The sequence below is a fragment of the Aethalodelphis obliquidens genome, unplaced genomic scaffold, assembly GCF_003676395.1.
Source record: "Aethalodelphis obliquidens isolate GAN/ISIS:26980383/991018 unplaced genomic scaffold, ASM367639v1 scaffold11, whole genome shotgun sequence".
NCBI lineage: Eukaryota > Metazoa > Chordata > Mammalia > Artiodactyla > Delphinidae > Aethalodelphis > Aethalodelphis obliquidens.
Window position 1 is genome coordinate 40,610,116 of NW_020837955.1, and position 17,155 is coordinate 40,627,270.

General features: G+C 42.4%; 1 protein-coding gene and 1 pseudogene across 2 annotated transcripts in view; one reads left to right on the forward strand and one right to left on the reverse strand.

Annotated features, from left to right (window-relative positions):
• The window catches only part of DOCK1 (dedicator of cytokinesis 1), a 542,215-nt gene that overhangs the window by 307,709 nt on the left and 217,351 nt on the right, over positions 1–17,155 (forward strand). The gene's annotated exons all lie outside the window — the stretch shown is intronic.
• On the reverse strand, positions 11,072–13,403 carry LOC113623529 (acidic leucine-rich nuclear phosphoprotein 32 family member B-like; annotated as a pseudogene).

Consider the following 17,155-nt stretch of genomic DNA (forward strand, 5'->3'; position numbering starts at 1 on the left):
TGGGCTATTGTGAATAGTCCCTGCGCAAATCTTGACCTCTCTTCAAACTTCTGTGTTCTGCGTCTGCACGTCCCATCATTTGCTAGAGGTTGTTAATCTCCTACAACAGGCACTTCTCCCATGTCATTGCTTTGTCTTCCTAACATCCATTTTTAGGTATAAATTTTATCAACCAAATGAGTATTCTTTATTTTTCTTTACTATTTTATAACTATGAAATATTTAAGTTATTTTTAGGGATAAGTAATGCTTCATGGACCATCTTTCTGCCAAAACATCTCTCTATTTAGGTTTATTTCCTTGGGATCAACTCCCACAGCAATGTTGCTGAGTCAAAAGTATTTTCAAGGAGGACTTAAACGTGTCAATTTGGGAGATTGGATGAACAAAACAGAAAATCAAATTTAAAGCGCAAGCTTAAAAGCTAAAAATGAAATGCTATCTACTAATCAGAAAAAATTGAAGTGTCTATTTATGTATTACTGTTCATTATGTTTGTAAGCAACATGTTGTCTTGATTCTAAGCCAATCATGGATCTCAGTAAATGGTCAGGAGCTTACCTTTCTACGAGTATGTTTGAATTTCATCACTTTTCCTCTTGGCAATATTCCATATTCCATTTTGCCAACTATTGAGATACCCAGTCCCGCAGTGAGCACCCAGACTGGTCCTCATACTAAAGCAAGATTTTACTGGTAATAGAATTCTGGTTCATTAATTTTCTAAATGCTCTTGCCTGCTGCTGGAAAATTTTTGGCCTTCAGAACAACGTGTTCACAACTGTAGCCAGACAGAGGAATTTATAGAAGCCTTCGGTTGTCAGATGGGCAAGCTCTGCTAGGAATAATGGCTGGAGTCAGGCGAAGGTTTGAGCAGAATTTTAAGGGGAGGAATCATTGGTCGGGGAAGTGGCCTCCCAGTTGCTGGTTGCAGCCATCACCTTTCCATCGTTGAGTCTGTATCAGGGGCAGGGGTTGGTGTTCTTGCACAGCTCATCCTATAGCTCTGATCCAGTCAAGGCCAAAGAGCAGTGATCACTGACCATCATTTCTCCTCTTCCCTCCAGCTGTTGTCTGGCCAGAGGGTAGTACAGGGGACCGTTGGAGGAGGTACTCATTCACTTGTCGCCATATTTATTAGGTGATTACCACATTCCCATGTTCTAAGTGCTAGGCATTCAGTGCTGTAACCATCAGCCTTGTTCCCTGGCCTCAGAGGAGTTTTATTATAACACAGAGGGAGGGGGGAGGAGGAGAGAAAAGGTGAGGGTGGGGAAAAGTAAGACACATTCCAAAGTCAGGCATCTCGTGCCATTGTACCAAGAACCCGCTCATGGGACACCTGCTGAGACCCTCTCCTTTCAATATAACTTGGCTTTGTCCCTGATTTCCAGCTTTAAGGAGATGAAAACTGGTTTTTTAATTGGATTCTGCACATTACTTCCTTGGAACTGGATAGTGTAAGCGGTTTAAGCAGTTTCACGCTGGGTGTTATTTCATTAGTGACACTGTGTTTGGATCATAATTCTCATAAACTGATAGTATGCTAATTTTCCAGAAGCCAGAAGGATGAGAATCCTACTGTGTGTCTGTTGAGCATACTGTGCTTTGCCAGGAGGTTCTGAGCTCCTAGGGATTTCTCATTCTACTATATATATAAAAAAAAAAAAACAACAAAGATATATCTTGAAAAGATTTCCAGTTAATAAATATTAAGTTCACTTACCAACTTCTCATCTGTTTGGAGATCCTCATGGAAATAATGGCAAAGCCATGCTTCAGACGTGTAATGCCCACATACTGGCAACGTGAGTGTGCTCATATATGCTTTTGCAGGTTGAAGAACAAAGTTTTCTTGTATGTTGGTGCCGTGTATCAGTGGGAAAAGTGCCACATGGAAAATATTTTTATGAGATATTAAAAATTTTAGAATATAATTACTTTCATTAATCTAAAAGAACATCAAAATATTTGAATAGGGATTTCCTTTATAGAAATAGGCGCATAATTTGACTTAATGTGCAGTAGTACATGTGAGACGCACAATTGAAAATATTGTGTCAAAGTAGAATCTGCTTTTTTTTTTTTTTTTTTTTTTGGTTCACTAATAGTAGAGCCAGGTAAATAACTTTGGTTCAAAATGGAATCATCAAGTCATAACATTTTGAACTGGAGGAACCTTTTTATTTTTTACTTTTTGGCTGGGGGTGGGGGAGGAATCTTCTTTAAATGAGAAAAACTGGTAACTTACTTAGCTTGCTGCCAATGACTCGGACAGGTAGCTTCTGACCTCTATCCCGTCTAATCTCCTGCCCACACCTGTGCTTATCAAACTTTTCTCACTCCACCAGCCAAGGATGCTCTTGGCAATGATCCCCTACCGTTTGCACTGAGACAAAGCAGGGCTTTTGCAAAGTTCACATGTCTCTATACTCTCTGCACCGTTGATGCCCGTTGTCTCTGTCACATTGAAATTCACGGTCCTTTCCTTATTTTTTCCTCTGATTTTGTGCTTTTATTTCCCAATCAAAGGATAATCAGTTATTAAGCTCAAACTTCTAGATATTGTTTATTTAATTCTCCAGATTCAGAGTTGGGTCTGTGGATTTGCCCTAAGGTTTTCCTTTTAGGTTCAAGAAGATTGGGGGTAAAGAAGGAACTGTCAGTGCACTGTGGTTGGACTGGACTTGCTGAAATAGACTCTGCAAGTCCTAACAAGTGTGAACATGTGGATTCATGATCTGTTTGAAGCAGCCCTAAAGAAGTAAAGGTTTTGGTTAAGCTCACTGCTCTTCGGGGGTTATGTGCTTAGCTTTTGGCTAACTTCCTTATCTCCCATCATTCTACTCACTCACATCTTGGCCATTTTGTCTATAAAGGGGAGGGAGTACTAGGTCTTGTTGGAGCTAATTAATTTTTTTAAATTTAATTGTGATGAAATATACATAACTCAAAAGGTACCATCTAACCTTTCTAAGTGTACAGTTCAATGGCATTAAGTACATTCACACTGTTACGCAACCATCATCACCATGCATCTGAAGAACTCTTTTCATCTTTGCAAACTGAAGCTCTTATACCCATTAATCACTAACTCTCCCTTCTCCCCTCCTCCAGCCCCTGGTACCCTAGCACCCTTCTACTTTCTGTCTCTGTGGATTTTACTACTCTAGACAATCAGGGCTGGCTTTCAAAGCATTCCTTGGTGTGGAATCCCCTGGTCATCTTCTCAGCCCACTTGATCCAGTGCTGAGTGAGACCCTGTCTTCCTTACCTTCTGTCCCATCTCTGTCCCAGCCCAACCTGCTCTGTGATACTGACCATGTCCCCAGCCTACACCAGTGGCAGGTGTAGACCAACTCTTACCATTTTGACTGTTGCTGATGCAGCCCTGTTCATTGTTCACACTGTCCCCTCCTTAACTGTTGGAGCTTCTCAGGCCTTGAGACTGTGTCTTCATATTTCTGTATCCTCAGCCTCTCCCACAGTCTCTGGCCCAGGGTATGGGTTTCAGAATGAATGCTAGGAGCATTAGGGATAAGTTACAGAACCAAAAATGTTCAAAGATGTCATCTGGTTAAAGTTCCTTCCACTCCTGTGTCCTGGATTGATCTTCATTGTATCTTCCTGGGTGAACGAGCAGCTGCCTTTCTCAGTTGATTTAAAGGTACGGTAGTTTAAGGTTCGTCCAGAGGGAGTGATGAGAAGCTATACCCAGCAAGTGGTTTAATGTGCAGCTCTTGGAGTCACAATGTCTTAAAAAGATGATCTCTTGTGTGGAACTTGCACCTTATGGCTTATCTTTACTTTACTGAGTTTCCTTCAGTTATTTCCTTAATCTGATGTAGAGCTCAGTGCTTTTTCAATTAAAGACTCTTGAACTAAACCTTTGGGAGGACGGTCTACATCTTGTGAAGCTCAGCTTTTCTGTTTTTTTTTCTTTTTAGATGTTGGGGGTAGGAGTTTATTAATTAATTTATTATTTATTTTTGCTGTGTTGCGTCTTTGTTTCTGTGCGTGGGCTTTCTCTAGTTGTGGCGAGCGGGGGCCACTCTTCGTCGCGGTGCGCGGGCCTCTCACTATGGCGGCCTCTCTTGTTGCGGAGCACAGGCTCCAGATGCGCAGGCTCAGTAGTTGTGGCTCACAGACCCAGTTGCTCCGCAGCATGTGGGACCTTCCCAGACCAGGGCTCGAACCCGTGTCCCCTGCATTAGCAGGCAAATTCTCAACCACTGCGCCACCAGGGAAGCCCAGCTTTTCTGTTTTGAGGCTTCATTCGGAGGAGAGTGGAAAGCTGAACTGTGTGTAGCCCGGCCTGCTGGACAACAAAGTACTGTTATGCTGAGAGTGTTTGACAGACACTCTTTAATTCAATGACATTGGATCAGGAAGATGCTGTTCTAATAGCATCAGTCAGTATTTTTGTCTTTGTCGTCTTTACCCATGGGTGTAGGGAGGGAAGTCGCTGTATCTGAGCTTCCAGGAGCAGCACAGAGGGGTACAGATGTCACACTTTATACACGCTGATGTTTCCAGCATTTATTTTTTATCAAGATTTGTGCTTACAAATGGCTTGTTGAAAGTAATTGTGTAATTAGCTTAATAAATCACCTTTCTGTCATTGGTCTCTCCATATCTCCGTACACACACTCCCGGATCAGCAGTTTGCCTTTTTTCACCATAAGCTTTTATCAGTGGGGACTACGGACCAGCTGAGGTTTGCTTTCTGCTCCTTAGCTTATCAAAATGACTTGGAGACTCACAAGAAAAATAAGATACTGATGTTTTCTTGGTATATGTTTATAGCTATGCTTTGGGCTCACATGCGCCTTCTTAAAAATTTGTGTGTTTACTTTCTGTCCCTGGAAAACCAGGTTTTCTTGATAACCCATTAACTATTTTTTCAAAGCAATCTTTTTTAAAAAAATTATTTCCAATTTATTTATTTATTTTTGGCTGTGTTGGGTCTTTGTTGCTGTGCATGGGCTTTCTCTAGTTGCAGTGAAAGGGGGCTACTCTTTGTTGCAGTGCACGGGCTTCCCATTGCGGTGGCTTCTTTTGTTGCGGAGCACAGGCTCTAGGCACGTGGGCTTCAGTAGTTGTGGCACGCGGTCTTCAGTAGTTGTGGCTCTCAGGCTCTACAGCGCAGGCTCATGTGCTCTAGTTGCTCCGCGGCATGTGGGATCTTCCCGGACCAGGGCTGAAACCCGTGTCCCCTGCATTGGCAGGTGGATTCTTAACCACTGTGCCACCAGGGAAGTCCCATTAACTATTTAATAAGAAAAAGTATCCTGTTTTAATTATATCCAAAGATAACTTTGGACTATTTTTTTGAGGATGGAGAAGGACTATTAAGAAACACTTTTAAAATGTGTTTACATTTTTCTTTTACCATGGCTTAAGTTATTTGTAATAAAGAATTTCAAATAATAATAAGCGAGAATTTAAAGCAGGAGTTTTGTGGAAGGGCAAAAAGGAGTGTATATGATAAAAAATTTGCTTAAACTCGAACTAGTAGAAAGTTAAAATACATTTTAATGAACTTGAATACGTTAACTGTGCTGTTGGAATAAGAAAAAGTTATATGTAACCATTAAATTAGAAGTATCAGAAAAATTACTATATATACTTTTGTAATCTATTTTTGAGTAAGTTCCTTTATGTACGTAAAATCAGTGTTTACAAAATATATCCTGAAATTCACATTTTCCACCGATTAACTCTATTCTCTCTCTGCCAGTAAATCTGAATTAGAGAGGTTTGGAATTCATATGTTGTTATGTGTCAGAAGTACACAAAGTACTAGATGGGAACAAGAATTGTAATTTGTTTGCAGGCCCCTCGTAACTGAATTTTCTAAGTACTGAACGGACTTTAAAAAACTTTTATAATTGAGTGTTTTATTGGAACGGAACAAGTTTTAGTCAAGCAAAGCAATTGCCCCACTTGCTGCATCAATGCTACAGGCAAGAGAGGGGTGTGTCAGAGACCTCCCTGAAGAGGACAGGTGAGCCCGTGGTGCGCCCTCCGCTATGTGAATCTTGACATTTTCTCCCATCACCATTCTTTCCTTTTAGATCCCAGAGAAAGGGCACAACATAGGATGCAGCCAAGCCCGTCCTTTTCCTTGTTTATTCTGTTCACCATCTCATGTTGATCCAGACTGCTGGCAACCAAATGCAGGGCTTAATCAGTTTTGTCTAATTAACTACAATTAGATTGAAGGATTTCTCTCCAAGGAGTGAGGGTTGCTTTGGAAGAATGCAGAGAAGTTAGCCTTGTGAGTTCTAGCTGTTGGAGACATAGCTTAGAAAATTACAAGTTGTTACAAAAGTATCTTTTCCACTATTTCACTCTGTAATTGCTAGGGAAGGATTTGCATTTCTGTACAAGAGTATGCAAAGAGAAAGCCAGATAAAACCTGTCAAACATAAGAAGTAGTTAATACAAAATGCTCCTTTCTAAGTGAGCACCAAAGTTGTTGATGTTTTGAAATTTTCCTAATAGGCAACTTTCTATCCCCATCATGTTGATCGTACTTGTGGACTGGAGTAGGATCTAATTGGCAAAGAGAATAACTATGTATAAGACACAGGAAACTTGCAGGCAAATAAAGTTGAGCATTGAGGTCCCTGCCCTGTCTTTGCTTCTATCTTACTTTCTGCCTCTGTGACCAGTTCCCATAAAGGGGCCTGTTGGGCTCCCAGCTCCCAGGCTCCTGGGACCTTCACCATTGTGATTAGGGAGCATCTCTGCCTGGACTGAATTTCTCCCACTTCTCTCCCCAGTTCCACCGGGCTGGGTGCCCCTGTTCCATTCCCCCCCCCCCAGCACCCGTGTCACCCCATCTTGACCCTGCCACGCTAACACAACTGCTCTTTAATGGGTCTTTTCTCACCAGACACCGGGGCAGGCACCTGTGGCTTATCTCCATTCATATTCCAAGCCCCAGCACAGGACCTGACCTGTAGCAAGTAGTGATGCATGTGTGTGTTGATGAGTGAGTGGATGATTCCGAGGTCCTAGCGTACAGTCAGCTCTCCCATGTGGCCATTCTTGACCCCTCCCCCTCACCAGGTAGCTCTCGATTGCTCTCTGAACACACCTGTAATCAGTTGCCCTGCCTGTCCTCTCCTTTATCTGCTGCAGTTGGCTCAGTCTGTCCTTGTTGCTCCAGAGCTGCTGTCCTGGACACCCTCTCTTCGGGGTCAGGGCAGCACGAATATACTTGCTAGGTGAAGACACCTGGCCATCATAAGAGCTTCCCAGGGTAGGGGGAAGGTGATTGAGACTTGTAACTCTCTGCCAGTGTGGGCCTCCCTCAGCTGCAGCAAGGTTGGCGACCGTTTGTAACCAACGCATTTTACAAGCGGTGTTCCTAAGGCCTCCGTTCTGTATCCTCAGACATGCCCTGAGCACCCACCTGATGGGCAGAAAGCAGACGAGAAATGGATGTGAGGTGGGCTCTCTCGTCCTCTACCGGCTTCATCCTGAGCCGTCTGCCAGCAGCCCTTTATCTGAAATGCCTGGCTGCAGCGGACGCTCTGGACACTTTCCCCCAATTCTGGTTCCCCCGGAAATTACCCTGCTCTTCCTGGGCTGGAAATGCTGCCCTCTGGTTGGAAAAGGCTTACTTCATGGCCAGTTATAAAGGGCAGGTAGTGTGTAGAAAGGGGCGGGGCCGTAGTGATGCCCAAGCCTTCCTCCTGTTCTCAGGGTTCCAGGCAGTGAGAATCTCACGCTTCCTTCCATGCTGGCAGAATCAGGATGAGCCTCCTTTGATTTGTGACTCTCCCATTGGGGCGCTGATGGTGAGGTTTCATTGCGGCTCAGACACAGTCAGATCTGGAAGCCAAATCTCGGGGTGACTTTCAGGCTGGGCTGAGCATGGGTCCCTAGCAATCCCCCTCAGCTCCCTCCGAGTTACATGCGACAAGGTAGGACTTTTTGAGCCTTGCATAAACGTGCTGTATTGGACGTTCCTGAGCTCTGACTGGTCTCTTCCCCATTACCTTTATAACCCTCAGCTTGAATTTTACTGCCTACCCTATAACTGATACTTGTTAGTAACCGAGTAGATTTTCCATCTGGTAAAATCATGAAAGTATTAGAAATTTGAAGGTGATTTTATTCTTTTTATTTTTTTGACTTTATAGAAATTTATTTCATAGCAATTATGCCAAAGTAAGGACTTATCAAATACACAAGAAATGTGAACCATATAAATACCTCATTATCCTAACAAGACTCTAATTATATCAAAATTTTCTCAGAATTTTATTGAAGCCATTAGCATCTCAAAATAATAAATAAATATGTTCTTTTCTCTGTCAGATTATAACGATCTCCTTGATCACACATATTTCTTTGTATGTTATTGAATTTATCTGTTCTTTCAAAGTAAACTTTTTTTTAAATGGTGATATACACATGCTGGGTTAATAATGTCCTTTGGGCTTCAACACACTCTCCTCTGCATTCTGTGTTCTATGACGATAATTTTAATATTTCAAAACGAGCCACATTTGCCCTCGCCTGTTTTTCGTACGAATGGATTTTGCTCACAGGTTGTAGAGGGAAGGGGAGTTGAATCATCTGGCTGTAGATGAGGAGACCCTCCAGAAAGGTGTGCCTGAGTCTCGGGAATGTGCCCGGGTCCCCGGGTGGTTGGAAGACTCTTTCTCTCTCATCTGTGGGGCGGGGAGCAGCACGGTGCACTTGGCGGAATGTTCTCTCAAACGCTATACAAAGCCTGTGAGCAAAATGAGGTTTTCTGCTTCCTCATTTTTGCTGGATTACGTGGCTGCATTGTGATCGCTTGGTGGCTACCATCGCACTCTTGTTTGGTTTTTGCCTTTGCCCTGTGTTTTGATGGAGGCTTACAATGACGTGATGTGACTCAGGTGAAGCTTTGCGTGGGATGGAAGACACGGGCTGCACCTGTGCACACCTATTACTGCCCAGTAAACAGACTCACAGACCATGTCTTACAACAGGGCCCTGGGCTTTTACTCCATGTACAAAAGTGCACAAATTTTCTAGCATATCAGGTTGTCGTTATCAGTGCAACGCCCGTTAAATGACCAGGCCAGCTTTGCTTTAAGACTCACCTGTCAATTCTTTTCTTCCAGGACACAGTGTTTGAATTTGCTTTGAATATGATAACCCAGAGAGAGAGCTCTCTTTAGAGAAAAGGTAGATGGCGAATCCCCAAGGTAGTTGCTTACATTCAGATGCGCTCACAGCAAACCCCGCCACAGAGACATTTTGCTAACTAACGTGAATTCAGTACTATTAGATAACAAAAAAATTCTGGTAGTATTGTCAGCGTCTCAGAACATACGTTTCAAGTTGATTGTAAAAAATACTTTGGTACATGAATTTCTTTAGAAAAGTGTTACTTAGCAGTAGGTTTAGGGATCTTTAAAAAGACTAAAGAAATTGATAACTTCATTAGAAGTACATTGTTTTTAATGATATTATTAATCTGTCCTTATTTCCAATTATGGCCTTTGCTGGACTGAGTAATTTCCCTTTTATTTGTTTATATCAGGCCTTTTTTCACTTTAATTTTTTTTTTTTTTTTAATGACAACATCATGGGCATTCAGTCTGCTTCATCAAAGGATTTATTGCTCTTTTCTTGGCATTAGAGCTTGGTTGGCGAGTGAAACGGTGATCCCTGCCCTCTTGGAGTCTATATTCCAGTGGGGAGAGTTGATCAACAACAATTCTAATAAGTAGGTAGATTACGTGAATGTGTGTGAAGGTAACTCCTGCAGGAGAAGGTGGTGTGAGAGGATGGGGTGTGCTGGGGCCTGAGCAGGGGTCCCACTCTAAATGGGATGCAGCAGCAGCAGCGCTGGGGAAGCAGGCCTTGGAGCCACGTGCTGGAGGAAGGGGCTGGGCGTAAGGTGGTCTTCTTGGGGAGGAGCCTTCATCAGAGGACACAGGCAGGGCAGCCTAGCTTCTTGAGGGGAGAAGCTGGGCAAGTTCTGAGACCCCATGGAGACTGTGACTGAAGCCATGAGGTTATATTAGGTTCTAGGGCTGCCATAACAAAAGCCACAGAGTGGGTGGCTTAAACAACCAAAATTCATTCCTTATCGTTCTAGAGGCCAGAAGTCCACTATCAAGGTGTCCTCCTGAGTTGGTTTCTTCTGAAGTCTCTCTCCTTGGCTAGTAGATGGCCGTCTTCTTATTGCATCTTCACGTGGCCCTTCTTCTGTGTGTGTCCTAATCTTCTCTTCGTTAAGGAATACCAGTAATATTGAATGAGGGCCACCTTAATGACCTTATTTTACCTTAATTGTCTCTTTAAAGACCCCATCTTCAAATACATTTACATTCTGAGGCTCTGGGGGATTAGGACTTCAACATATGAATTTGCAGGGGAGGGGGGACAAAGTTCAGCTCATATCAGAGATGGAGTCAGGGGTATTTTGTGGAGAGGGGGGCAGCTCATGGATGGCCTTATAGGCCCATTCATTGGTCGACATTAGAAATTATTATTTGTGATAATAGTTTCATCCCCAATAATGGTGCTTTCCTTTCCAGAATTCCCATGTAGTTGTGTGAAGTTTCCAATTCTTTCAAACAAATACCTCCTGTTGACCGTGCTTCTCTTTAACTGATCAGTCTAGAATTCTGCTTTTTGCCCCTTCATGACACCAAAAGAGCTGATTTAAATTCAAAACTAGTGGGCTTCATTATCCCCTGTACTTCTTGTTGAGACAGGAGCTAGGATCACTACATTTTGCACTTTTAACTGTGTAGCCAGAGAACTAGCTTGTGAAAAACATACTCAATTTTGCAAACAAGGAGTGATTCTGGAGAATAATTAAAATTCGTCATTATAGTACGACTCTGTGGATTTACCTTCCACTACATGCTGTTAAGATCTTGTCTGATCAAGATTAATAAAAAAAAAAATCTTGGCTGAAGATCTGTTGAAGAGTGGCTCCCAATGTAGATCGTCTCAGTGTGACCTGCGATTAGAGGTTTGGGTTCAGGTGAAGGGAAACCAGTGTGATTTGTGACGCTTCCTTTCTTTCTTTCTTTTAAACGTTCCGATTTTATTTACAAAGCTTCTTTGTTGTACAGAACGTAAAAATGCTGTTACAATCTCAGTGTAACTGGCAGCCACGGACGGTCGACTCACAGATCACAGCTGTCCACGCTACAGCAAGTCTTACACAAAAACCTAACAACGCTTATAATTTTGTTGAGGTGAAGTCCCCAAGCTTGGTGGTGGATTCCTAAGAGGGACTAAATGGAGGACGGTGGAACGTCACAGAAACTGTTCTTTGGCTCTTTGGGTGGGTTGGTGTCCTGGGGTTTGTGATCACAGCTACCTTTTTTTTTTTTTTTTCTTAAACAGCTACCAAATCCCTGTGAGCAGTCCAGCCAATACTGAACAGTTCTTTTTTGCAGGTTATTGGGGTCTCAATCATCTTTGCCTTCATCGTGTTTCTCTCTTCCTCTTTTCACCTTTCCTGATTTCTTCCTCCTCATCTTCATCTTCATCTTTTAAAAATAAATTTATTTATGTATTTTTGGCAGTGTTGGGTCTTTGTTTCTGTGCGAGGACTTTCTCTAGTTGCGGCGAGCGGGGGCCGCTCTTCATCGCGGTGCGCGGGCCTCTCGCTGTCTCGGCCTCTCTTGTTGCGGAGCGCAGGCTCCAGACGCGCAGGCTCAGCAGCCATGGCTCACGGGCCCAGCCGCTCCGCGGCACGTGGGATCCTCCCGGACCGGACGGAGCACGAACCCGTGTGCCCTGCATCGGCAGGCGGACTCCCAACCACTGCGCCACCAGGGAAGCCCCCGTCTTCATCTTCATCAGCTTCTCCATCATATACGAATTCTTCCTCCCCACTGACTTCGTCTTCATCCTCCCCTTCTACGTCTTCGTCTTCATCTTCATCCTCTTCTTCACCCACACCATCCACCTCGGCATCTGAGTCAGGGGCTTCACTGTCTTCTCGGTCATAGCCAACCAGGTCGGTGAACTGGGGCAGGAACTCCGAAGTCAGTCAGGTTAGTAACCTCACGGTTAAACAGATCCAGGCTCTTCAGACATTCCAACTTTTTCAAAGGTTCCAGGGTGCTGATATCTTTCAGTTTATTTCCACTTAAGTTTAGATGTATAAGATTTGGAAGTTTTTCTGCTAACCTATCCAGATCTCCCAAGATTCAATTGTCACTGAGCTCAAGCTTTTTCAATTTGGGTAGTTGAGGAGATTTGAAACTGAAATCAAGCCTACATTAATTAAACTGAGGAACTCTAAGTTCACACATTAGCCGTTAAGCCCTCAATTTTCCCATCATTTGATGTGCAGTTGTCCAGGACAAGTTCTTGAACAGCTGCCGGGGTGCAGCTCCTCAGCTCCAGGTGGATCGTCCTCTTCATGTCCATGTTTCTCTCTCCCACCCCCCCACCCCGGGTCTTCAAACATAACTTTCCGCGGCGGGGTCGGGGGACGGGGGAGAGGCGTCCTAGGCTGCGCAGAGAGGGCTGTCGGAAGGGGTCTGAGCGGTCCCGGGCGGTGGGTGGTGTGCGGCGTGCCGGCAGGCGAGCGGAGCCCCTGGAGCTGGAGCCGGTGCCTCCTTTTTATTTTTATGCGTGAGTCAGGTACCTGAAATGTCTGTGATTGTCATGGTAAAACATTAATCTTCAGAATATGTGAATTTGGTTTAAAGAGATTAATCTTAAGAAAACAGTGTTTTATATTCCCTAATTAAAACTGTGGCGGTCACCATTATGATTGGTAATTACAAGACACAGCTCTAAATTTTGAGAAGAGTAGGGGAATGGCTTCTTCTAGTATTTTCATTAAGTCTGTGTAGGAATAGATAGATGTGAATAATGTGTACATAACTCTGGGTACTCGCTGTATATTTTGATTGATATCCCGTTGAATATTTTTCTCAACATCGTGGAAGGGGTTTTGGTTTTGTCTTGTTTTTGCAAAATGTGATGTGACAGTATCTACAGTGTATACTTGCCAGGTGCATGATGATACCTCAGAGCAAGTACCAGAGGGTCTCCTTAAGATACTAAGGAGCTTTAAACAAGAGCTTCACTTGTCAGGGTTGAGTGAAGCTCTTGTTTAAGTTTAGCTGACAGTAAGCTCCCTGTCAACACACTCTGGCCAATAGAATGTGAGTTTCATGAGGGCTTCTGGAATAGTGCCTAACACAGTGTGCCTCTGTAAATGTTAGACGATGCCCTTCCTAGGAAATGGGATTTATGAAGAAATGTCCCTCTTCTAAGTTTTGTTTTATTATAGCTTGGCCTTACGTATTTATTTTGGGGGGTGGTACCTTTCTTGCCCCCTTAGTAAAATTTAACAGCATCCCTATGTGCTCTTTTTTTTTTTTTTTTTTCTTGTTGCCGTATGCAGGCCTCTCACTGTTGTGGCCTCTTCCGTTGCGGAGCACAGGCTCCGGACGAGCAGGCTCAGCGGCCATGGCTCACGGGCCCAGCCGCTCCACGGCATGTGGGATCTTCCCGGACCGGGTCATGAACCCGTGTCCCCTGCATCGGCAGGCGGACTCTCAACCACTGCGCCACCAGGGAAGCCCCCTGTGTGCTCTTTTGATGCGTAATTCTATTGCTGGATCTTTTTGCCCTTCAATATAAAACTCTTATATTTTAGTAATATCCATAATCCTTTTTGTTTAGCTTCACATATTTTGTCAGAGATGATCTCTAGGTTAGGAATTTTCCTTAACATCTTAAGGTCTATCTTAAGCCAATATCCAGGAGACTAGATATTAAATATTCTCACCACCCATAAAAATGGCAATTATGGGACATGATAGGTGTGTTAGCTAACCATAAGTTGTGATTGTATTGCAATATATAAATGTATGAAATCAACACATTGTATGCCTTAAACTATGTCAATTAAATCTCAATTAAGAAAATAAAAATAACACATTAGACCCTAAAGGCATGCATGCCCATTAAAATCTCTAAAAACAACCCCAAAGATGCTGGCTCTTATTACAACTTGCCATCATCTTGGTGGTGAGGACCTGTGTAGTAGGTCCAGAAACAGAAATACAGTTTATAGCGATTGGAAAGGACAACACAAAATTGTTGACAGATGTTGGCTTGGTCTGTTTTAACATCTCTCCCCAGGCCCCCCTCCACACCCCCCTCATAACAAAGACTACAGGGAGTGATGACAGATTTCTGCAAGTTGACAGTCAATGGTTTTCCCAAGTATACAAATAAAAATATAGAGAAAAATTTAAAGCTTTTTGGAGAAAAAGCTCTCCTCCCACTAGGAACAATAATACAAGAGCCGTTTAAGATCCATATGATGAAAATCACAAAATATTCCTGAATGGCATCAAAAGAGACTTGAACAAACGGAGAGACACTGGGTGCGCGTAATTGAGAAGGCTGCTATCATAAGCCTTCTCAATGAATTTAAAAATTCAGTGCCACCTCAATTTCAATTCCAGTGGGACTTGTTTCACGCTCAGTAATGTGGTTCTAAAGTTCATGCGAAAGAATAGATTGGCATGGACACTCAGGGAAATGTGAAAACCAAGGGTAGTGATGTAGGACTTGTACTACAGATAACAAACCATTTGAAAGCTAAAGCTACAGTAACTGAGGTATGATCCAATGTTCATTAAAAGTAGTCTCTTTCTATATATGTGAGAGCAAGAATGAATCCACCAGAATATCAATATTAGTTGCATATCATCTTATGGGGATTTTATGATTTTCAAATTTTCTTCTTTATATATATATATTTCTTCTTCTTTTTACTGTGTGATCATATATATATATCTATGATCATACAGTAAAATTCACCCTTTTTAGTTCTGAATTTTGATGGATATATACAGTTGTGTGATCACCACCAAATACAAAGTTAGAGGATTGTGATATGCCTAAAAAAGTCCCCCCTCATCATTCCCCTCTGGAGTCAACCGTCTCCCCTTTGTCACTGTAGTTTTGGGTTTCTAGAATGTCACATAAATGAATTGATACACTGTGTCGCCTTTTGTGTTGACGTCTTTCAGTTAGCACAGTTTTTTTTTTTCTTTGAAACAAAAGAAACCCTTGGTGTTTGAGAACGATGCACATTTATTTATTCAGTAGTAGGTCCATTGTATTGCGCAGTACTATTCCGTCACATGGATTTACCACGGTCTGTTGATCCACTTACTAGGTAATAGACATGTAAGGTGTCTCCATGTTTGGCAATTAAGACTAAGACTGTCTATAAATATTTGTATAGAGGTCTTTGTGTGGATATATGTTTTCATTTCTCTTGGGTAAATACCTAGAAGCAGGAAGGTTGGGTCCTGCCAAACCTTTTCCAAAATGTCTCTATCCTTTTGCCTTCAGACCAGCAACATAGGAGAATGTCTGTTCTGCAACTTCCTGCTTTTTTTTTTTTAAACTTTAGCCATTCTAATAGGTGTGTAGTGGTATCTCACTGTGGTTTTAATTTGCATTTTCCTAATTATTAGTGACACTGAACATGGTTTCATGTCTGTCTCGGCCATTTGTATCTCCTTTTAAGTGAAATGTCTCTTTAAATTTTTTTGCCAGTTTTTCGATTTGGTTGGTTGTTAATTGAGTTTTCAGAATTCTTTATATATTCTGGATACAAGCCCTTTGTCTAAGATGTGTTTTGCAAATATTTTCTCCAGTTCTGCAGTCTACCTTTTCACCTTCTTTTCAATGTCTTTCAAAGAGCAAAGTTTTTGATTTTGAAGAAGTTCTTTTGGTCATTTTTTTCTTTTACGTTTCATGCTTTTTGTATCCCAGGAAGTACATGCCAAATCCAAGGTCAGAAGGGTTTTCCTTGTGTTTTCTTCTAGAAGTTCTGCTGTTTTGGGGGTTTTGCATTTATGTCTATGTTACATTTTGTGTTGATTTTTGTATATGAGGCAGGGTGAGGATCAATTCTCTCTCCCCACCCCCTGCCTTTTTGTTTGGGGCTTTTCATATGTGTCTAATTGTACCATTTGAAAATACCACTTGTTGAAAAGATTATACTTTTTCATTGAATTTTCTTGACACCTTTGTTGAAAATCTGTTAACCATATGTGTGCAGTCAGGTTTTTTCATCTATAGGCCTTTTTCACCAGTACCGCACAGTCTTAATATCTGTAGTTTTATAGTCAATCGTAAAAGCAGGTAGTGTGTGTCCTTTTACATTTTTCAAGATTTCTTTGGCTGTTTCACATTATTTGCTTTTCCACTTAAAGTTAGAATCAGATTGTTAATTTCTACAATAACCTCCTGCTGACTGTAGATCACTTGGCATCCTAACTATATTGATTCTTCCAAAGCATGAACGTAATATGTCTCTCCAGTTTTTTTAGGTATTCTTTGACTCTGTTTTGAACGTTTTGTGACTTTAGCGTACAAATTTCGTGACTTGTAAAGTGTTCTTGTGTGTTTTATCTGTCATCATCACCATCAGCACCATTATAGCCATCATTTGCGTATGTACCCAGACACTGGGCCCAGGCCAGTGGGCTTGGCCAGTGTCCCATAATCTGGAGCTGTCTGCTGCTCCCTCTCCCGTCCCCTCCCCCTTCTTCCCTTTCTTCCCCCTCCTCCTCCGTCTTCCTTTTTTTTTTTAAACTTTGGTCCGAGGGCTGTTTCTTGCTCTTCTCATCTTCTAATTGTGTATTGGCCAGGTGGCTTAAACTCTCTCTATACTCTTATCTGTAAAAAGGAGTTAAAATCCTCTATACACCCCCTGAGAAAAGCTAGGGTAAGGATGTTTTCCTCAAAAAGTTATTCCTCATGATTTAACATTTTTGGCATAAAATACTACCTCAGCGATAATGTGTCCTTCACATTCCATCGAACCGGGGGGCACAGTTGTAATGAGGAAGAGTGTGTGGGGGGGTGAGTTTCAGATTGAGTATCTTCATCCCCAAGGACCTTTGACCTAATAGTTTCAACCCCCATTGAGGATCCTTGCTGGAATCAACCATTGCTTTAGGAGCTGAAACTGGTGATTTTTGTCCCATCTACATTGTTTGGTCTGTAAGAAAAGAGCCTTACCTTTGCCTCTCTGGCCACCTGCCTCACCAGTCCCCTTGCTCATGTATCAACATAGACTCAAGGACTTTCCATGTGTTGTAATCCATTGCTCTCCTTGTTCATT